The sequence below is a fragment of the Malaya genurostris genome, chromosome 3, assembly GCF_030247185.1.
Source record: "Malaya genurostris strain Urasoe2022 chromosome 3, Malgen_1.1, whole genome shotgun sequence".
NCBI lineage: Eukaryota > Metazoa > Arthropoda > Insecta > Diptera > Culicidae > Malaya > Malaya genurostris.
Window position 1 is genome coordinate 209,036,060 of NC_080572.1, and position 20,891 is coordinate 209,056,950.

Sequence of the window (20,891 nt, forward strand, 5' to 3'; positions counted from 1 at the left end):
AAAAAGGAAATTCGCAATATAGTTTGACTGAAATCTATGAAGCTACAATAAGTGCGTGGTTGGGTGAAAATTGCGATAAAAACTAACACATAAGGGGTTGACGTGTTTTCACATTTCTTCACCTAAACATATTTTCGTGGACAGAAGCTTACGCAAAACATTATGTTGTTTCGTGCAGGTACTCAGATATTCTGCTAACCACACGAAAGAATATTCATATTCAGTTCACTTCCTATCATGCATCAGTCACTGCTGGTGAGCTGCTGCATACTTCATGAGCGATTTTTTGTGTATTCGCTCTCCTGCTCTTAATAACATTTATCCGCAGACTATGTACCGGTTCACATTGCATCCTACTGCCATCTGGGCAATGGGGACACTCCATCGGTCGAAGGTTGAGTGAATGGCTCTCCTCGCTTATGCTTGTCCTCGTTTTAGCATAGCTCTCCTTATCAGCGGCGGTGATCGCATAGGATCATGGGTCGTTGAATTTTACCCGCACAGCGATATGTGTTGGTGTTCATATGGTTATAACGGATACCCTCTTCTGATTGTATCGCGGCTGCTTCTATGTTGAATGAGCATTAATGTGAGCAGAATCAAATACCGGCTGCTGGTCAGTGTTGCCGTTCTTACTGGTGTGACAATCCAAGTATTGTATGTATTCTGTTACTTTGTGATGACGAGTTTGGTGGCTACAAGAGCGTTACTGATTAAAAGGCGTCTTATCAGACTGACTCGAAAGACAAAGTGTAGGCTTTACATTCTAAAGCGAATCTTGACCTTCTTTTTCGATAAATATTGCAACCGATTCTTAGTAAGCAAAACCATTGCATGTCTAGTAGGATATGGATCCTGCTGGTTTTAAGAATATCTCTAGGCCGGGTTTCAAACTCACTACCTTCTAAATTAAAATATCTACAATCCAGCCTTACGAATCATGTTTCTGAAAATATGAGCACAGATAACAGGTGCTCAGGTTTCTATACGAAGCTTCTGTAAATGGAAGCATAAGCATAGATGGAAGGGTGTGGTTTAGTTGTCACTGTATTTATCGAACAATTCGATAGATGATAATGGTGTGAACAAATGGAGTTATGGTGAGGTCAATTTGTCCTCAAAAATTTCGCTTCCGATGTGTACGCCGACTGCCCAATCAGCAATTCGCAACTAATTCTGATACGACTAAGTCAAAATTATGTTGCAACAAAAACACGAACATGTTTTCTCTGGTACGCTGGTTAATACAAAGTGACATCAATATTTTTGCCTTTCTCATATAGAAAGGTTATGCAATCACTTGAAAAACCGACTAGTGAAAATTGGCCCGGAGGGCCAAGTGTCATATACCATTCGACTCAGTTCATCGAGCTGAGCAATGTCTGTGTGTGTGTGTGTGTGTATGTGTCAAATAATCTCACTAGGTTTTCTCGGAGATGGCTGAACCGATTTTGACAAACTAGGATTCAAATGAAAGGTCTCGTGGTCCCATACGGAATTCCTGAATTTCATCCAGATCCGACTTCCGGTTCCGGAATTATAGGGTAAAGTGTGTTCAATATTGTACACCGTCACTTAAACCGGCGAAGCAAAAAACGTGAAAATTTTTCTAAACTGGTCTCAAAACTACACAAATCAATAGTCATTATCAGTAGGCAACTAAACAAACCGATTTCGGCTATCCTGGTTCCCGGTATCCGGTTCCGGAAGTACCAGAAATAGAGGTCATAAGTACCAAAATGGATCTCACTCACTTTTCTCAGCGATGGTTTGACCGATTACCACAAACTTAGATTCAAATGAAAGGTCTTCCGGTCCTATACGGAATTCCTGATTTTCATCCGGATCCGACTTCCGGTTCCGGAATTATAGGGTAAAGTGTGTTCAATATTGTACACCGTCACTTAAACCGGCGAAGCAAAAAACGTGAAAATTTTTCTAAACTGGTCTCAAAACTACACAAATCGATAGTCATTATCAGTAGGCAACTAAACAAATCGATTCCGGCTATCCTGGTTCCCGGTATCCGGTTCCGGAAGTACCAGAAATAGTGGTCATATATACCAAAATGGATCTCACTCACTTTTCTCAGCGATGGTTTGACCGATTACCACAAACTTAGATTCAAATGAAAGGTCTTCCGGTCCTATACGGAATTCCTGAATTTCATCCGGATCCGACTTCCGGTTCCGGAATTATAGGGTAAAGTGTGTTCAATATTGTACACCGTCACTTAAACCGGCAAAACAAAAAACGTGAAAATTTTTCTAAACTGGTCTCAAAACTACACAAATCGATAGTCATTATCAATAGGCAACTAAACAAACCGATTCCGGCTATCCTGGTTCCCGGTATCCGGTTCCGGAAGTACCAGAAATAGGTGTCATATGTACCAAAATGGATCTCACTCACTTTTCTCAGCGATGGTTTGACCAATTTTCACAAACTTAGATTCAAATGAAAGGTCTTCCGGTCTCATACGGAATTCCTGAATTTCATCCGGATCCGACTTCCGGTTCCGGAATTATAGGGTAAAGTGTGTTCAATATTTTTTTTTTTTTTTTTATTCAATATTATAATACAATTTTAAGGCACACTGCTTAAGCTCTAAGATGCCAAGGGTATTTACTAATCTTAATTACGACTATATTAAAACTAGAATAGTATCATTATGTAATGCCGGTGAATTGGATATTGCATGAGGGTCTCCCATATGGCGTTTGCAAATGTCCATGTTGGCCGCATCCTTCGGTCCGTGTGGGTCCGCGGGAAACACCCCCAGGCTACGAAGGCCCGGCGGGTGGCCCGCATGCTGGTCATCGTCTGGAGCGTAGGACCGTAGGCGGTGATGGTGATGTTACGAAGAGATGAGAAAATAAAAAAGTAAATATTGTGAAAACCGAGGAAAATAGGGGGTATGGAAACAAAATGTCTGAAAACTACAGAGATCTAATTAGTTGCCATCGAGATGGTGAAGAGACATGGAAGGGGGGAACGAAAAGTTAGTGACAAAAAAAGATCTTGTTAGTTCCAATGAAGATGGTGGACAGGGACGGTGATCGAGAGAATCGGGCGGATGTTAGTGTCGAACCTGTAGGTGGAGATTATACTTTCTGAGCGAGGTATAACAGATTACACTTGGATATTAATGTGTTTGAGGTACTGGTATATAAGAAGCATATAAGAGATATCCCGACTAGCCAACACATCTCGGACCGGAACTTCAGGTGGTCTACCTCGGGCCCTTAGGGAGTCCTTTAATAAAGACCTGGCGTCACGATACTCCGTACACGTCCATACGACATGCTCGATGTCCTGATAACCGTCACCACAAGCGCAGAGACCGCTCTCCACGATTCCAATACGCCGGAGATGCGCGTTGAAGGTGTAATGGTTTGACATGAGCCGAGACATTACACGAATGAAGTCACGACTCACGTTCATCCCCCTGAACCAAGGTTTCGTCGATACCCTAGGGATAATGGAATGCAGCCATCGTCCCAGTTCGCCATTGCTCCATGAAGTTTGCCAACTTTCGAGAGTTTTCTGACGAGAGATACTGAAAAATTCATTGAAGCAGATTGGTCTTTCATAAATATCACCTTCTAATGCGCCCACCTTAGCCAATGAGTCTGCCTTTTCATTGCCTGGAATGGAACAATGCGAAGGGACCCAGACTAACGATATTAAAAAAGACCGTTCAGATAAAGTTCTCAAATGTTCCCGTATTTTCCCCAGGAAATATGGGGGATACTTTCCTGGCTTCACTGCGCGGAGAGCTTCTATTGAACTTAGACTGTCCGTGACAATGAAGTAATGGTCTTTGGGCAAGGTTTCAATGATCTCGAGGGTGTACTGAATAGCAGCTAATTCTGCGACGTAGACTGAAGCCGGATCACTGAGTTTGTACGAAGCGGTGATGTTCTGATTGAAGATTCCGAAGCCTGTGGACCTGTTGATGTTTGATCCGTCAGTGTAAAACATCTTTTCACAGTTGACTGTTCTAAATTTATTATAAAAAATATTTGGGGCCACTTGAGGGCGCACGTGATCCGGAATTCCACGAATTTCTTCTCTCATGGATGTGTCGAAAAACACAGTAGAATTAGTAGTATCCAAGAAATGAGCACGGTTGGAAACAAACGAAGAAGGATTAATATTCTGAGCCATGTAATCAAAATACAAGGACATAAAACGGGTCTGAGAATTGAGTTCGACAAGCCTTTCGAAGTTTTCAATCACCATCGGATTCAAGATATCGCATCGGATTAGCAATCGATATGAGAGATCCCAGAATCGGTTTTTCAACGGTAAGACGCCCGCGAGCACTTCGAGACTCATCGTATGAGTCGACTGCATGCAACCTAAGGCAATACGCAAACAACGATACTGAATTCTTTCCAGTTTAATGAAATGGGTGTTCGCGGCGGATCGGAAGCAGAAGCATCCATATTCCATTACGGACAATATCGTTGTTTGGTACAGCCTGATCAGGTCTCCTGGGTTTGCACCCCACCAAGTTCCGGTTATTGTGCGAAGAAAATTGATTCTCTGCTGGCATTTTTGTTTCAGATATCTAATGTGACATCCCCAGGTGCCTTTGGAGTCGAACCAGACCCCGAGATATTTAAATGTGAAGGCCTGAGCTATGGTTTCACCCCCTAGTTGAAGCTGTAATTGTGCTGGTTCTCGCTTTCTTGAAAATACGACCAGCTCAGTTTTCTCCGTAGAGAACTCGATACCCATTTGAAGAGCCCATGTCGACAAGTTGTCGAGGGTATCTTGTAATGGTCTTTGGAGATCGGTAGCTTTGGGTCCTATAATGGACACAACGCTGTCGTCGGCAAGTTGTCTTAGCGTGCAAGATGTGTTGATACATTCATCAATGTTGTTTACGTAAAAGTTGTATAAAAGGGGGCTTAAGCATGAGCCCTGAGGAAGACCCATGTAACTGAATCGTATTGTCGACAAATCACCATGTGCAAAATACATGTGTTTCTCGGACAATAGATTATGTAAAAAGGTGTTCAAAACCGGCGAAAGACCATGCTGGTGCAGCTTCTTAGATAGGATATTTATAGAAACTGAATCAAAAGCCCCCTTGATATCTAGAAATACTGATGCCATTTGTTCTTTACGAGCAAATGCCATTTGAATTTCGGTTGAGAGCAACGCAAGACAATCGTTCGTTCCTTTACCCCTGCGGAAGCCGAATTGTGTATCTGAAAGTAAACCATTAGTCTCGACCCAATTGTCTAGACGGAAGAGAATCATTTTTTCGAACAACTTCCGGATACAGGAAAGCATAGCAATCGGCCGATACGAATTGTGATCGGAGGCTGGTTTCCCAGGTTTTTGAATGGCGATAACTCTCACTTGTCTCCAGTCGTGTGGAACAATATTACCCTCGAGGAGCTTGTTAAACAAATTCAGCAAGCGCCTTTTGGCAGAGTCAGGAAGATTTTTCAACAAGTTGAATTTAATTCTGTCTAGCCCCGGGGCCTTATTGTTACACGACAAGAGCGCAAGTGAGAACTCTACCATCGAAAACGGTGTTTCGTTTGTATTCGAAGTCGCGGCGCGGGATATCTTCTGTTCCGGAACAAAATCAGGACATACTTTTTTAGCGAAATCGAATATCCAGCGGTTAGAATATTCCTCGCTTTCGTTCGTTGTGTTTTGGTTGCGCATTCGTCGGGCTGTGTTCCAAAGAGTGCTCATCGATGTTTCTTTTGTTAATCCGTCAACAAACCGTCGCCAGTAACCTAGTTTCTTTGCTTTAACTAAGTTCTTCATTTGCTTATCTAGCGCTGCGTAATTTCTATAATTATCAGGTGTTCCATATTTTCTGAACTTTTTGAATGCTAAAGATCTTTCCGCATTCAGTGATGAGCACTCTTTGTCCCACCACGGGTTGGGAGGACGAATGTTAGTATTCGCGCCGGGTATACGTTTCGTCTGAGCTTGAATCGCAGTGTCGAGAATCAAGCCAGCCATAAACGTATACTCTTCCTCCGGAGGAAGTTCTTGTGTTGTTTCTAGTTTCTCAGATATCGATATTGCGTAGCATTTCCAATCAATATTTCGTGTGAGGTCATACAAAACATTGATTGTTTCCGATGGTCTTAATCCGCTGGCGATTGAAATTACGATAGGCAGATGATCGCTACCGTGGGGATCAGGGATTACCTTCCACGTGCAATCCAACCGTAGCGATGTCGAGCAGAGGGATAAGTCCAGCGCACTTGGTCTTGCTGGTGGTGCGGGAATTCGTGTCATTTCTCCCGTATTCAAGATTGTCATATTGAAGTTGTCGCAAATATCATGGATCATAGCTGATCTGTTATCATCATGAAGACAACCCCATCCCGCACCGTGAGAGTTAAAGTCTCCTAAAACTAACGTCGGTGCGGGAAGAAGTTGCATGATACTGCTGAGCCAGTGGTACCCAACTGAGGCTCTAGGGGGAATATAGATGGAAGCAATACAAAGGTCCTTGCCTTTAATTGTGACATGACATGCGACAACTTCAATACCTGATATCGAGGGGAGGTTAATTCGAAAGAAGGAATAGCACTTTTTGATCCCCAAAAGTACTCCTCCGTAGGGATTATCTCGATCCAGGCGAATAATGTTAAAATCGTGGAAGTTTAGTGATACATCAGAAGTTAACCAAGTTTCGCACAATGCAAATGCGTCACATTTCAGATTATTTACTAAGTATTTAAAAGGATCTATTTTCGGGATGATACTTCTACAGTTCCACTGTAAAACAGTGATCGAATCCTTGACCTCGTTCGAAAAATTAGCCATCGAAGGAAACGATTGCTGAGAGGAGGGGCCATTTTGCAGTCAGCTGCATCAAAAACATTTTAACTTTTGGCAGGAAAGTCATCAAAATACCTTTTAGGGGGTCAGAAATGTTGAAGACGGAAAATATAAAGTCCACAATGTCACTGAATTTTACAAGTCCAGCACTTGATGTGTTTTCTGGTTCCTTGGGGACTTTCGGGGTTTTGGGTGTCCCCGGAAGTGTTGGATATTCTTTCTCCGATATCAAGTCTCCGGAACTAGGAGCTTTTGGCTTCTTCTTTTCGTTTTTTTTACCAACACTTCCTTCTGCTGTTACTTTTGGAGGGCCTTCAAGAGATATCTTCGAACCCTTTCTAGGGAGTTTAGGAGATGATATATTTTTCCTCTTCCTAAAACTACGAGGGACAGTTGAAGATGTACCTTCTTGAGGATCGTCAGAGTCGCAATCGTCTGTAGACAAACAGGTGTAGGGGTTCTGTTCAGGTGGTGTGGCGATTTTCAGCATTTCTGCGAACGAGCGGTTTGATCGTTGCTTGAGAGATCGTTTCAAATGATCTCCACGCAATTTATACGCAGAACATGCTGTGAGGTCATGCGGGGCCGCCCCACAATAAAGACACTTTTCAATGTTTCTGTCGCAAACGCCATCCGCATGACTCTCTCCACACTTCGAGCAGCGGGGCCGATTTCCACAATGGGAAGCTGTGTGTCCTAGTTGTTGACAACTAGTGCAATTCATTACCCGTGGTACGAAAAGTCGTACAGGTAGACGAACCCTGGCCAGGAGAACGAATTTCGGCAAAGCCGAGCCGGAGAAGGTCACCCGATACGAGTCCGAGTGGGGATAAGACTTTGTCCCATCCGCGGCGATCGATACTGAATGCAAACGTTTGCAGTCCAGTATCTTGACATTCTTAAGCAAGGGATCTTTAAAACATCCGACCCCATGTTTGAGAATGTCCTCGCATGTCAGACTTGGATCCGTGATCACTCCGTCTATCTCGACTTCGCGAGCTGGTATGTAGACGCGGTAGTCCCGCGTAAAGTGATCGTTTCGAGCGATCTCATTAGCATGTTTCAGACTGGTCAACGAGACCCTGAGCTTATCGGGACGAATTTTTGAAATAGATTTCAATGTTGCATATTTCGACTCCAAGTCTTTAGATATTTTCAAAATATTAAGCGGTTTATTCTTCTCTTTGGTCCGAAAATAAACCACATAAAGGCCGGCCGAGGGTGAAGGCTCTTCGGGATACTGTTTAACCCGGTGAGTTTTACTATTTGGGGCAGATTTAAAATCTGTTTCCATTTTATCTTCGGGGGACAGGGGAGAATTTAATGGACTTGCCATAGCGCGGTTGAGGTTCCGCGCAAATTATAGGGGGAGTCAAAATATAAGACGATAAAGGGACACGAAGGGAAAAAATATTATACTTAGCTAATGATCCGTAGCAACTCGGCCGCTGAGGCCAAGCGTTAGTTACAACGACCTCCGAGAATAAATATGCACACAGCACCGGTTCACGGCACCACACTAAACGTCGATTCACTGTTCTTATTGTTTTAACACAATAGCACCCGGCACTGTCTAACGGTATTTATTGTTTATACTGTATTGATCTACCGCACAAGCTCACGACAAAAGATCTGATATTAAATGACCTTGAAACGGATTAGAATGGATTAACGCACAGCTGCTCTAATGCAAACTACCATCCGATCGATACGACGGTCACGAAAGGAATGAATGTGTTCAATATTGTACACCGTCACTTAAACCGGCGAAGCAAAAAACGTGAAAATTTTTCTAAACTGGTCTCAAAACTACACAGATCGATAGTCATTATCAGTAGGCAACTAAACAAACCGATTCCGGCTATCCTGGTTCCCGGTATCCGGTTCCGAAAGTACCGGAAATAGTGGTCATATATACCAAAATGGATCTCACTCACTTTTGTCAGCGATAGTTTGACCAATTTTCACAAACTTAGATTCAAATGAAAGGTCTCCCGGTCCCATACGAAATTCCTGAATTTCATCCGGATCCGACTTCCGAATCCGGAGTCATAGGGTGCGTATTAGAAGAGTTTGTGTGTCATGTTAGTTGGTGGCCGTACGAACCGACTTCGATTATACTGGTTCTTGAGTTCCGGTGCCGGAAGTGCATATAATATTGAACCCATTTCGTTTTCTTAAGGATGGCTTACGCAATCAAAGCACTGTTTTATTCTGAATGTTATGCATAAACAATCACTTGGTTTCTTTCAAAAATCGAAGAGGTTTGAATAGAATACCACAATATTATATGCAGTCACGTACCCGAAATCAAAAACAGACATATAATTATTTAGAAGGTCTAAGACATGGTTTGCAGAAATAACAAGACAGTAAACGTAAAGAAATGTAATACAATAACAGTTCCAGTGGAAAAGTTTAAAGTGTCTGTTAAAAACGCCCGTAAAAGGCACACAGAGAATTAGTTATATAAGAGCCATCTTCAGTAACATTATTTTTTTATCTTTGGGCCCCTCCCGAAACGAAATTCTGGGTACGGGCCTGATTATATGTACATGAGAAAGGCATCATCACACCACTAGGTGGATTAAAACAGGTTTTTTATAACATAATTAGTTACCAAATAGTTATTTAAGCTTTCAATCATCACATATTTTTGTCATAGTAATTAAATCATACCTAGCTATGATTTTAGCTACTAGTTTATTTGATTTTCCGAAACCATTAACAAACCAAACCCAAACACATAAGCGTAGGTACAAATCGTTAAAGAAGTTTCTTTATCTATTATTATTACGAGAGTTTTTTCTTAACTTATCCTATTAAGGCTTTAAATTCTAAGCTGCTAAAAGTGCTTTGCTTCTTTCATGATATTTCTCGTTCTTCATCACTATACCTGGTGGAGAGCTCTATTCACTCCTCATCGCTTATTCTCATATGTTGATTCGACAGCGGTGCTTCCAATACGTGGGTTGTTACTTATGTATTTTGCCTAACAATGAAAACAGTATTAGATTTGATCGAAAATGGTTTTATTGTTTTTTTTTTTCAAAATATGCCCCCAGATCAGTGATTCCCAATCTCACCCTACCACTGCAGCAGTGAAGCGAAATGTCAAGCGCTACCGTGTGTTGCCACCTACTGAGAGTCGATTTCGACCCCTTTGAGAATGACTGCCCTAGATCATCAATACACTTTTGCATACGCTTGAGCAAAATTTCCTAACATTCTTTCCACTCTTCTTGAGGTACCCCCAAAACATGGGTTTTGAATGCTTCAACAGCTTCTTCAGAAGTATTTAATCGCTTTCCAAGCAGTTTATTCTTCACGGATAGGAACAAATAGCAGTCGTTAGGTGCCAAGTTAGGACTATACGGCGGGTGGCCCATAAATGCGAAGTTTTGGGTGCTCAAATATTCGGTTGTTTGTGAGCTTGCATTATCGTGATGAAGAATGATTTTGCGTCTTGTGTTTTTCTTATTTCACGAAAAACTTCTGTTACCAAACTATGGTATACCAATTAGAACGGTCCTCTAAAGCAATGGTAGCGATATGTTCGTTTATACCGAAAAATCGACCCACCGTTTCCTTTGAAGTGCTTCGACCGCGAACAACTTTTTTGGACCCATTTAGTCGACTGTGGCTTAGTATCGGGCTCATATGAGTGAATCCATGTTTCGTCACCTGTGTAGATGTTATACACCAAATTTGAAGCACCACGATTTCGTTTTTTCAGCATTTCTTTGCACCAAACGACACGAGTCTTTTTTTGAGCGATTGTCAAATTATGTTCAGCATTCTATCAAACGAAGTATTTGGAAATAATTGGTTTTTGGGTATATCAGTTGAGAGAGGCATGCAGGTGGGAAACTATGGAGTTGTATTCATTCCCCTAGTTCAAGTGATCACCAGTTTCTGGAAATTTTAGAAAACTGGTGGGAAAATTGTTGTAGATTTTAGTAAACTTAATACTATTGCGGGAGATTTCAACGTTGATTAGCTCAGTGATCAGAGTTCGAATCACTTGAAACAGTTAGCAGAATTCTTCAGTTTCAAAAAAACTGTGAATGAATTTACAAGAATTTCGAGACATAGCAGAACTTTGATAAATCACGTATATTACAATTTTGACGGAGTTTATTCGTGTGTGGAGACCGATTGCAAGATTTCAGATCATGAGACAATTGCAATTTCCATAGCGAGTACTCCTAGAGATGGGAAAAACACAGTGAAAATAAAATGTTGGAAAAAATATTCAAAGCAAGCCATGTCTCAATTTGTATCAAGAAGCTTGTATTGTACGCAGTTGACTGAAAATTTGGATCTCAGGGCATCTATTCTTACAGACATATTAAAAAAGTGTACTAATAAATTAGTCACTGAAAAGTACGTTAGTTCAGAGGAAAATCGATCAAAATCAGAAAAACAGCAAGGAGTTATGGAAAATTCTTAAACAATTACTAAAACCTACACATAGCTCAGCGAAAACTTTAACATTTAATGGCAGAGAAAAGCACTCAGAGCAAGTGATACCAGAAAAATTAAACAGTTACTTCTTAAATAGTGTACAGCAGATCAATCAAAGTATTGATTTGGTTGGTGAACCTGTTGAAATAACACAGCCGATTAGTAATTATTGTAGATTTCTTGAATTTCACCCAATCACTTTGAACAATTGAAAGATATTTGTTTTAATTTAGGAAAATCGGCTGGTATCGACAATGTTAACTCAAAAGTGATACAGGATTGCTTTCATGTTATCGGTCACGATCTGCTGGACTTGGTAAATGAATCGTTATACACGGGGCATGTGCCAAAAGTTTGGAAAGAATCGCTGGTGGTTCCTATCCCCAAGGTTACTGGAATGGATAAAGCCGAAGAGTACCGTCCCATTAACATGTTGCACACGTTGGAAAAAATTTTGGAACTTGTTGTTAAAGATCAGCTGATTAACTATTTAAACTCTAACAGTTTGTTAATACCGGAACAATCGGGATATCGGAAAAGTCACTCTCGCGAAACCGCTTTAAACCTGGTTTTAGCAAAATGGAACGATAAAATCGAGATTAAAGAGACTATTTTTGCAGTGTTCTTGGATCTCAAGCGCGCTTTCGCTTTTGTGTGCCACAGGGTAGTGATTTAGGTCCGATTTTATTCATTAGGAAACATAAATGACATGAAGCGAGTTCTACGGTTTTGTGAAATAAATTTGTTTGCTGACGATACTGTTCTGTTCATTACAGCTAAGGATTTGGATGAAGCGGTTGCACATTTGAACAATAACTTACATTCTCTGGCTCAGTGGTTGAAATTCAAGCAATTAAAACTGAATGTCGCAAAAACTAAATATATGGTTATTTCTTCTTTAAGCACTGGACATGAAGCCAACATTAAAATTGATGGAGAGATTAATGATCGCGTTAGAGAGTTGAAGTATCTTGGAGTCATAATTGATGAAAAGCTAACATTCAAAACTCACGTTAACAACATCATCAAGAAGGTTGCCAAAAAGTACGGTGTATTATGCCGCCTGAAAAATGATGTAACGACTAGTAATAAAATTCTCCTGTATAAATCAATAATCTCTCCTCACATTGAATTCTGCTCATCGATTCTGTTTCTTGCTAATAACACGCAAATATTGAGACTCCAGCGATTGCAAAATAAGGTCATGCGATTGATTTTGAAATGTAATAAATATACTTCCTCTAATATTCTATTGAATGCATTACAATGGCTTTCAGTGAAACAGAGAGTATATTATTTAACAATGGTGTTCATTTTGAAAATCTTAAATGGAATGCTGCCTCGATATTTGTGTGATCGGATTGAAATAGGAAGTGACTTGCATAGGTACAATACTAGAAATGCGTCTGATGCAAGAACACCAAGCTTTTCATCAGCCAAATCGCAAAACTCGTTATTGTACAAAGGGATTAGTTTTTTCAGTTCGATGCCAGGACGAATCAAGCGGGCTGCAACATTGAGGGAGTTCAAAAAATTATGTATTTCACACATAAATTCTATTTTGTAATTAGATCTTTAATGAATTAGTGCAATTCGATTTTTTCGAAAACTGTGTAAAATGACGAAGATTGTATTTATTTTATTTTTGTTTTTCTTTTTCAAGTAAGACCCGTTAGGTTGTTATATTCTGTATGATGATGATGGATTTTCAATAATTTGTTTAGTTTAAAAAAAATGGGTTGTCTACAAAAGTATGAGCCTCGCGCGCGCAAAGCAGGTGGAGGCAATCTGGAAATTGAATATGACTGGAACTGGATATGTTCCATTTTATTTTTTACGAAAATTGTAATAAATCATCGCATGAAAATGTTCACGATTCAATTCCATTTCTTTTGCTGGGGTAACAGAATGTTCTGAAGATAGTAATGGTTAAAAATGTCAAACTTTATGATGAGAACGTCAAATTCACCGGGTGTTGCCAAGGATAAATATACCAACCTACGTAAAAGTGTTCTGTCTTGTTTTTGTTTTTAGTTTTCTTTATTTCATACGCTTCATTTATTACTTAAATTAAATTTAGTTTTCTTACGTAACAGTTCGGCTGAAAAGTTCGTATCGTTTAATAGAAACACACATTTTTTTTGCCAAAATTCGTTTTTATTATTCAACATAATTGCCATCAGAGGCGATGCAGCGATTATAGCGATCTTCCAACTTTTCGATACCATTTTTGTAGTACGATTTGTCCTTTGCCTCAAAATAGGCCTCAGTTTCAGCGATTACCTCTTCATTGCTTCTAAATTTTTTACCAGCGAGCATTCTCTTGAGGTCTGAGAACAGGAAAAAGTCACTGGGGGCCAAATCTGGAGAATACGGTGGATGAGGAAGCAATTCGAAGCCCAATTCGTTCAATTTCAGCATGGTTTTCATCGACTTGTGACACGGTGCATTGTCTTGATGAAACAAAACTTTTTTCTTCTTCGAATGAGGCCGGTTTTTTAAATTTCGTCCTTCAAACGCTCTAATAAAGCTATATAATAGTCACTGTTGATGGTTTTTCCCTTTTCAAGGTAGTCGATGAAAATTATGCCATGCGAATCCCAGAATACAGACGCCATAACCTTACCGACCGATTGTTGAGTCTTTCCACGCTTTGGGTTCGGTTCATCGCGTGCAGTCCACTCAGCTGACTGTCGATTGGACTCCGGAGTGAAGTGATGGAGCCATGTTTCGTCCATTGTTATATATCGACGAAAAAAATCGGTTTTATTTCGATATAACAGCTCCAAACACGGCTCAGAATCATCAATTCGTTGTTGTTTTTGATCGATTGTGAGCTCACGCGGCACCCATTTTGCACAAAGCTTTCTCATATCCAAATATTCGTGAATAATATGTCCAACACGTTCCTTTGATATCATTAGGGTGTCAGCTATCTCGATCAACTTCACTTTACGGTCATTGAAAATCATTTTGTGGATTTTTTTCACGTTTTCATCGGTAACAGCCTCTTTTGGACGTCCACTGCGTTCATCGTCTTCGGTGCTTATATGACCAGGTGATATGAGTAGGTCTCGGGCCTTTCGAATGGCCAAGTTCGTATACTTTTTAGGTCAGACGTTTTGACTGTCATTTACAAGTCATATTTTTTCAACATTTTTTATCATATTTTTTCAACATTTTTTATCTGGTCGCTCTATTTTACTAAACTATCTCCTAATTCAACAAGTTTTTTTTTTGAAAACATATTCTCACAATATTACGAGAAAGTGATTTTTTGTCTGTTTCCATCTAGCTTCTGTGAAAAGTTTTATTTGGTATTTTTCTCTTTTTCCGTATTATTACTTGTCTTTCAAGATTATAAATTGAATCAACTGTTACAAAAATACCGAATAAAAATTGTGAATCAATAATCATCAATAATCACGAATAATTGTGAATCAAGACTATCCGGGACCTCTGTCTTGGATATAATTGGAACGATTACTCGGGAATTCCATAAGTTTAGTGGTGTATCCAAGCATTTTGAAACCGGAATATACTAAGTTGCCGTGAGCACTACTGAAATTTATACCAACAAATATCCTTCTCTCGTGACAGTTGTGGGGTGCGCAGTAACAACATGTGTTGGACTAGTATCCGTTCCCATTCATTAGGCTACCTACGTTTTGGCCTGGTCGGCGTCGGTACTTATCAATGAATTCTGGGATTATCAGAAGATGAACAGTGAAGGATTATTTGCCAGTCCCAGATCTGATCATCTAGAAATTCTCTGTACAATGTCAGCAAATCCCGATCAGAAATGGAGCTTGAGCAAACAGCTCAAGCTCACAGAGTCTTGTTCATTTTTAGTTAAAATAGTTGAGCTGTCTGGGCGTTTACTGTAATAGCCGAGTATGAAAAAGGAGATCAGGGCAGGGCAAGTTCAAAATTTATCAGAGTACTGTTAGGATGTGAGTAGTTACAGGGCAGGGTTTCACTATGTGACAAAACGAGGATCACTAAACTAGAGTAATAGTTGTTCGTACGGATCGGATTATTCAAAATAACAAAAATAATCGAACAAAAACGAATAAGCTAACAATCGCTTTCTTTTTCATCATCACAGCACCTCAGTTTAGAACTAATTGCCGGTCAATCAGAGAAAGAAAAACTATAGGCTCAAATAACAACATTTCGTTAGAAATTTACCAGTGAAATTCAGATATTACAAATTAGGTGCCAATTATGAGTAAGTAGTCATTTTCGTGTTTGTAGATTTTCTCATCAAGTAATTGTTTTTGAGATCACCTTTTGAGTTACGATTGGGGATTCGTTGGGTCCCGACCATCTCTAATACTGATATGAAATGAAAATATGAAAACTACCAAATATAGATCAATGCATGTGCCTCCAAGCTTCACAGAAAGATATAATGAAATTTACACGCCATGTAAATCAATAGTAACATGGAAAAGACATGGGTTGAATCGAAATTTTGATTGAAAACTTCAATAGATGCAAAACTAAATCAGATTGCATTGAGTTTTCAATGAAAATAACCGTATCTTTCAATTAACGCTTAGTTTGCGATTAAATTATATTGAAACCTACAGAATTGTAAAGTACCTTTATATTTAATTACCTGCTCCAAATAGATGTAAATTCACAGAATATTTTTATCTGTGTTGTGAAGGATCAGATGGTATGCAAAACATGATATAATTGCTCACGTTATCAACATGATTACTACTATCTTAGGGCTTTCTTTTTATGTGGCCAGGATTTTAATTGTGAATCATTTTTCTACAAATTAAAATCATTTCTAAGAGTTGGTAACCAGTATTAAAAGCATTTCTGTATTCGATATTTAAAAGCTGAAGTAGAGATAAACTCAATGGTCCAAATTGAAATCAATACTGGACACTTTAATTCGTTGAAAAGAAGATGTAAAACAAAATAATGAAGACTTTGCAGTGTACGAGTTCTAAATTTAAATTAAGCCTCGCACTAGTCATATTACAATCATCAGTATCGACGTGATAACTCTGGCAACTAGTACTATGAAACGATGTTTTACGTTTCTCAGCTGCCTCAAGGATACCCGCTTCATGCATCAAGATGAGGGTGCAAGGTGTACTTAACTATCATTGCATACGGTATCATAGAAGCTTCGTTACTTGCATACACAAACCGACAACCGACAGCATAGAATATGTGGATATAATTATTCTAGCGAGAAAGATGGAAACTACACGAGACTGGAATAAAAAAAAAAAAGGGATGGATATCCGGTACGTATTGCTCCGTGACTGCATAAGGGGGAACCAGCGAACTGTTGAAACAATATCTTAGATCAGATCTAGGTGGTATACTTTTCCACCAGGCCACGCTTTATATGCACGTAGCGAAAGGGGGTCGTTCCATGGCATGGCTCAGGAAATTTCGGTTTTCATGTGCACGGACCGTGTACCCAATATAGCATAGGCGCAGGAGCCACACACGAACACGTGCATTATTCATGTCTCCGCAATGACTTTATCACGTATTCAAGAGCCCGCTTTACATCGGATTATCGCGGTTTGGAAAAAAATAAGGGTAGAAAGCAAAGAAACTTTTGCCAATTTGGCGCAGGTGTTACACGTACAATACATACGCTCCGGCATAACATCTGAACCCGCCCGTTGCCCTTATCACACCGGGGTAATGCATTATTCAAGTTTCTGTATATTTTTCGTGCAATTTCACACTGCTCTACTGCTGCAATGATTGCTATCTTATACGGCTTTGTGACTAACCTTACCCCGGGAACAGGGTGTGAAGAATGCGCTGCCAAATTTCGGACCTGGTGTTAGGTGAACAATTTATCTTAACTGCATACAACGGTCATGCGATAATGATAACTGTTGAACAAATGGGTTTCGCTGCTGGGCGGTTTGTTCTTCGCGATGGGCGTCTTAATACTTTACATATTATTTCAGAATAAAACATGAGTCAACTATAGCAGCTTGCCGATGTGGTTTTGGTTTTTTTAGGCCGCGTGCTAATCCACCTAAAGGTATTGCTATGCGGACAACGAACAGATAAAAATAGTAAGCAATAATTGCAGTTCGTGACATTAAGATGTTGGAGATAATTGTAAAAAATGTATCTGTATGCACCAAAGAGGTTACTTTGGTAAAAGTTTAACTATACCTTGTGCTTAGAACACGATTAGCTACGTAAAGATTGCATTCGAAAGTCAGTGCTACAGACAAAAATGAGCTCCAAAAATAATTTTGAGTGAAATATTTTCAAAAGTTTCGCGGAATAAATAAACTCATAGTGAAAAATAGGCTAAAACGCATCCCATAACTGAATAAAATGAAACGTGAAAGTTGTATGTATTGAAAAATGCATGAAACATCTCATTTTTCAACACGAGACGAAACTTCCGATCGAGAAAAACATGAAAAGTATACATTTCAAATTACGCGAGGTCACGGGTATCCAAATGTAGATGTTAAATGATTGTCAACAGCTAGTCAATATTCACCAAAACAACAGAGCAAAACGAACGAAAACAATGGAATGAAATGCACCCTCAAAAACATTTTCTAATAAAAAAAAACGGTGGGAGGTTTATGTTGGAGACATAACCGGATTGACCTAAATACGAACAACATTGACTCGCTGAAAATAAAACTGAGCCCTTATAAAGCACGATATCAACTCAGCGAAAGACAAATACAGGTTACCTGATGGAAAATTGACAACTTATACGAATTCCTAAGCATTTTACCATCCATTCTAATAAAAGTTACAGCATTATATTTCAAACTTCAGTTACAACATATCAAAACATTAAAAAAATCCAAAATACTTTTTTTGTGATATTTGAATTTTAAGTGTAATTTTTAAAATAAAAAAACGTGTTTAATCCACCTAGCAGTGAGATGATACCTATTTTTATCAATCCGCATGTGTTTTTTGCATGAATATTCTTCGGTGTTTAAGTTTTCATGACATTATTTTAATGACCGTCGTTTTAAGCGACAATTTGAGATTTTAATCACTCATTACTCTGTAATGTCGAAACTGCAAATCGGATCGAATTTGAATCTAGAAGTGTGATAATCGATTAAACATGCCATGATATGTAAGTTCCACTCTAGAGTTTACGGTAATTTAAGGTACTTCCAGAGCCGGTATTCAGGAACCAGCATAACCCAAACCGATTCGTATGGCCATATGACGAATAAATTACAACAGTTTTGAGTCCAACTTTGAAGCTTTTCGGGATTGTCATCTTCTATATCGGTTTGAATTTTAAAAATTCATCATCATGTAATTCGAGAACCGGAAGTCATAATTGGATAAAATTAATTAATTTTTGTATATAAGTTTGTTTTAATTTGAATTTTTGTTTCTGAAATTTGATTAGGCTTTTTTTGAGAAAACAATTGAGCTTTGAGAAACGATTTTATACTGGAACCGGAATTCTAAAATCGGTATTGCCGAAGTCAGATAAATTCACCTGAGAAGCTGTATAGTTTACATTTGTTTCAAAATATTTGAAAATCAGTGAAGACATCTTTGAGAAATCATAGCACGAATTAAATTTTTAGGTGCCTTCTGAATCGACAACTGAATACCACTAAAATTGAAAAAAGTTAATTTTTTTTATCGACTATCCAAAACTGCTAACCCGATAAACCTGATTAATTTATGTGGAATAGACATTTTTATACTAATCACCCTGTATCCCCGAAACCGGAAGTTGGATCTGACTGAAAAGCAAGATGTTTTAAAGAATTCATTCATTCAACTTTTCATTTGCATCTTAGATGATTCTTAGATTTCATTTGAATCTTAGATTGGTTCAGCCATCTACGAGAAGAATGAGTTACACAATTTTGATTTCGTTTCATATATCATCCTGTAGTTTCGGAACCAAAGGTCGGAACCAAACATAATTCAGGAACTTTGTTTGGGAGCATACGAATTTTCGTATGAATCTGAATTTGTAGAAAAGAAATTTTCAGAGAAAATTGAGTCAAATTATTTGTCACACACGCATATGCTGGTCTCGACGAACTGATTCAAATGGTATATGGATGTTATGTTCTTCCAGCCTTTATTGCTGTAAGTAGTTTAAAACAATATAATTTAAAAAAATTCTGCCATTCATCTGGTTTATATAAGTCATATTCGAACGATTATGTTGCCAAAAACGAGCCGTGCCAAAATCGGTCCGAGGCAAATTGTCATGAAAAAGGATGCTGTACACAGTCTTTTTGGTACTTAGAAACAATTGTATGTAACAGAATAAAAAATCGTGTTTTCCGTTGCTCCCAAGCATTTCTTTGTCATACAGCGCTCAAAACTTGTACTGCTGGAATAGGGGGAAAAGTCGATTACAAAATGGACGGATTTTAACAATCTATGGCTTGTTGAATAGGCATTATCGTGAGGAATCTAAGTCTGAAAACATATTCTGTTTTCAAGGTCAATTGTGACAGATACTGTCAAAAAACTGAAAATTTGAAATAAAACTTCGAATAACTCAAAAAGTAAACATCCGATCTCAAAACCATTCAATAGCGTTCTGGGTGACGGGGGGACTTTTCATTTGCGACTAGTTTGATCAAAATCGGTCCAGCCATCTCTGAGATCTCGACCTCTTAGTTGACAACACACATACAGACACACACACATACACACACACACACACAGACATTTGCTCAGTTCGTCGAGCTGAATCGATTGGTATATGACATTCGGCCCTCCGGGCCTCGGAAAATTTTTCGAAAGTTTGAGCGAATTCTATACCTATTTTTTATATATATAAACAAAGGTAAAAAGGTAAAAACATGTTCGTGCTCCTGTTACAACATAGTTTGGACTTAGTCGAATCAGAACTAGTTTCTGATTGCTACTTGGGGCACTTTTCAGGACCACTATGAATAAACAGATTATTTTAGCTTCTTAGAATGAATATAACGAGTGCGCGTAAAAACTTTAATACATCTGCTGCTGTAATATGATTAGTATTATACTTCTAAAACTCTTTACAAAGCTCGATTTCAGTCCTACGTCAAATTCGACATTAGATACTCCTAGTGTTTAAAAACTAATCTTGGGCCTAATTAATGTTTCTATTTGTACGAAATAAATGATTTGTCATGAGTTGTGGTTGACTACTTAGTACTTTTCTCCGTTTTAAAAAAAACCACCATATTTTAGCCAGTTCGATAAATATGAGAATGCACTGGAAAAATCTGACAAATTGTTCAAATTTATGACTGTTTCATACAATCGTGACTGCGTAGCTTCTTTCTTTTTTGTTTCGACTCTTTGATCCAGAAGAACTTTCCAATAATATGTGCGGAATTGGTATTCGAACCCAGGTGGACTACATAAACGGCGTGGACTAATCTATTACGCTATGTATGTGACAAATTATGTCACTCAATTTTCTCAGAGATTACTGAACTGATTTCAACTCACAATCAAATGAAAGGTCTTACGGTCCCATAGACTTCTATTGAATTTTATCTTGATCCGACTTCCGGTACCAGAATTACAAGGTGATATACACAAAAAAAAGGAAAAAAATAGTCACACACGTTTCTCAG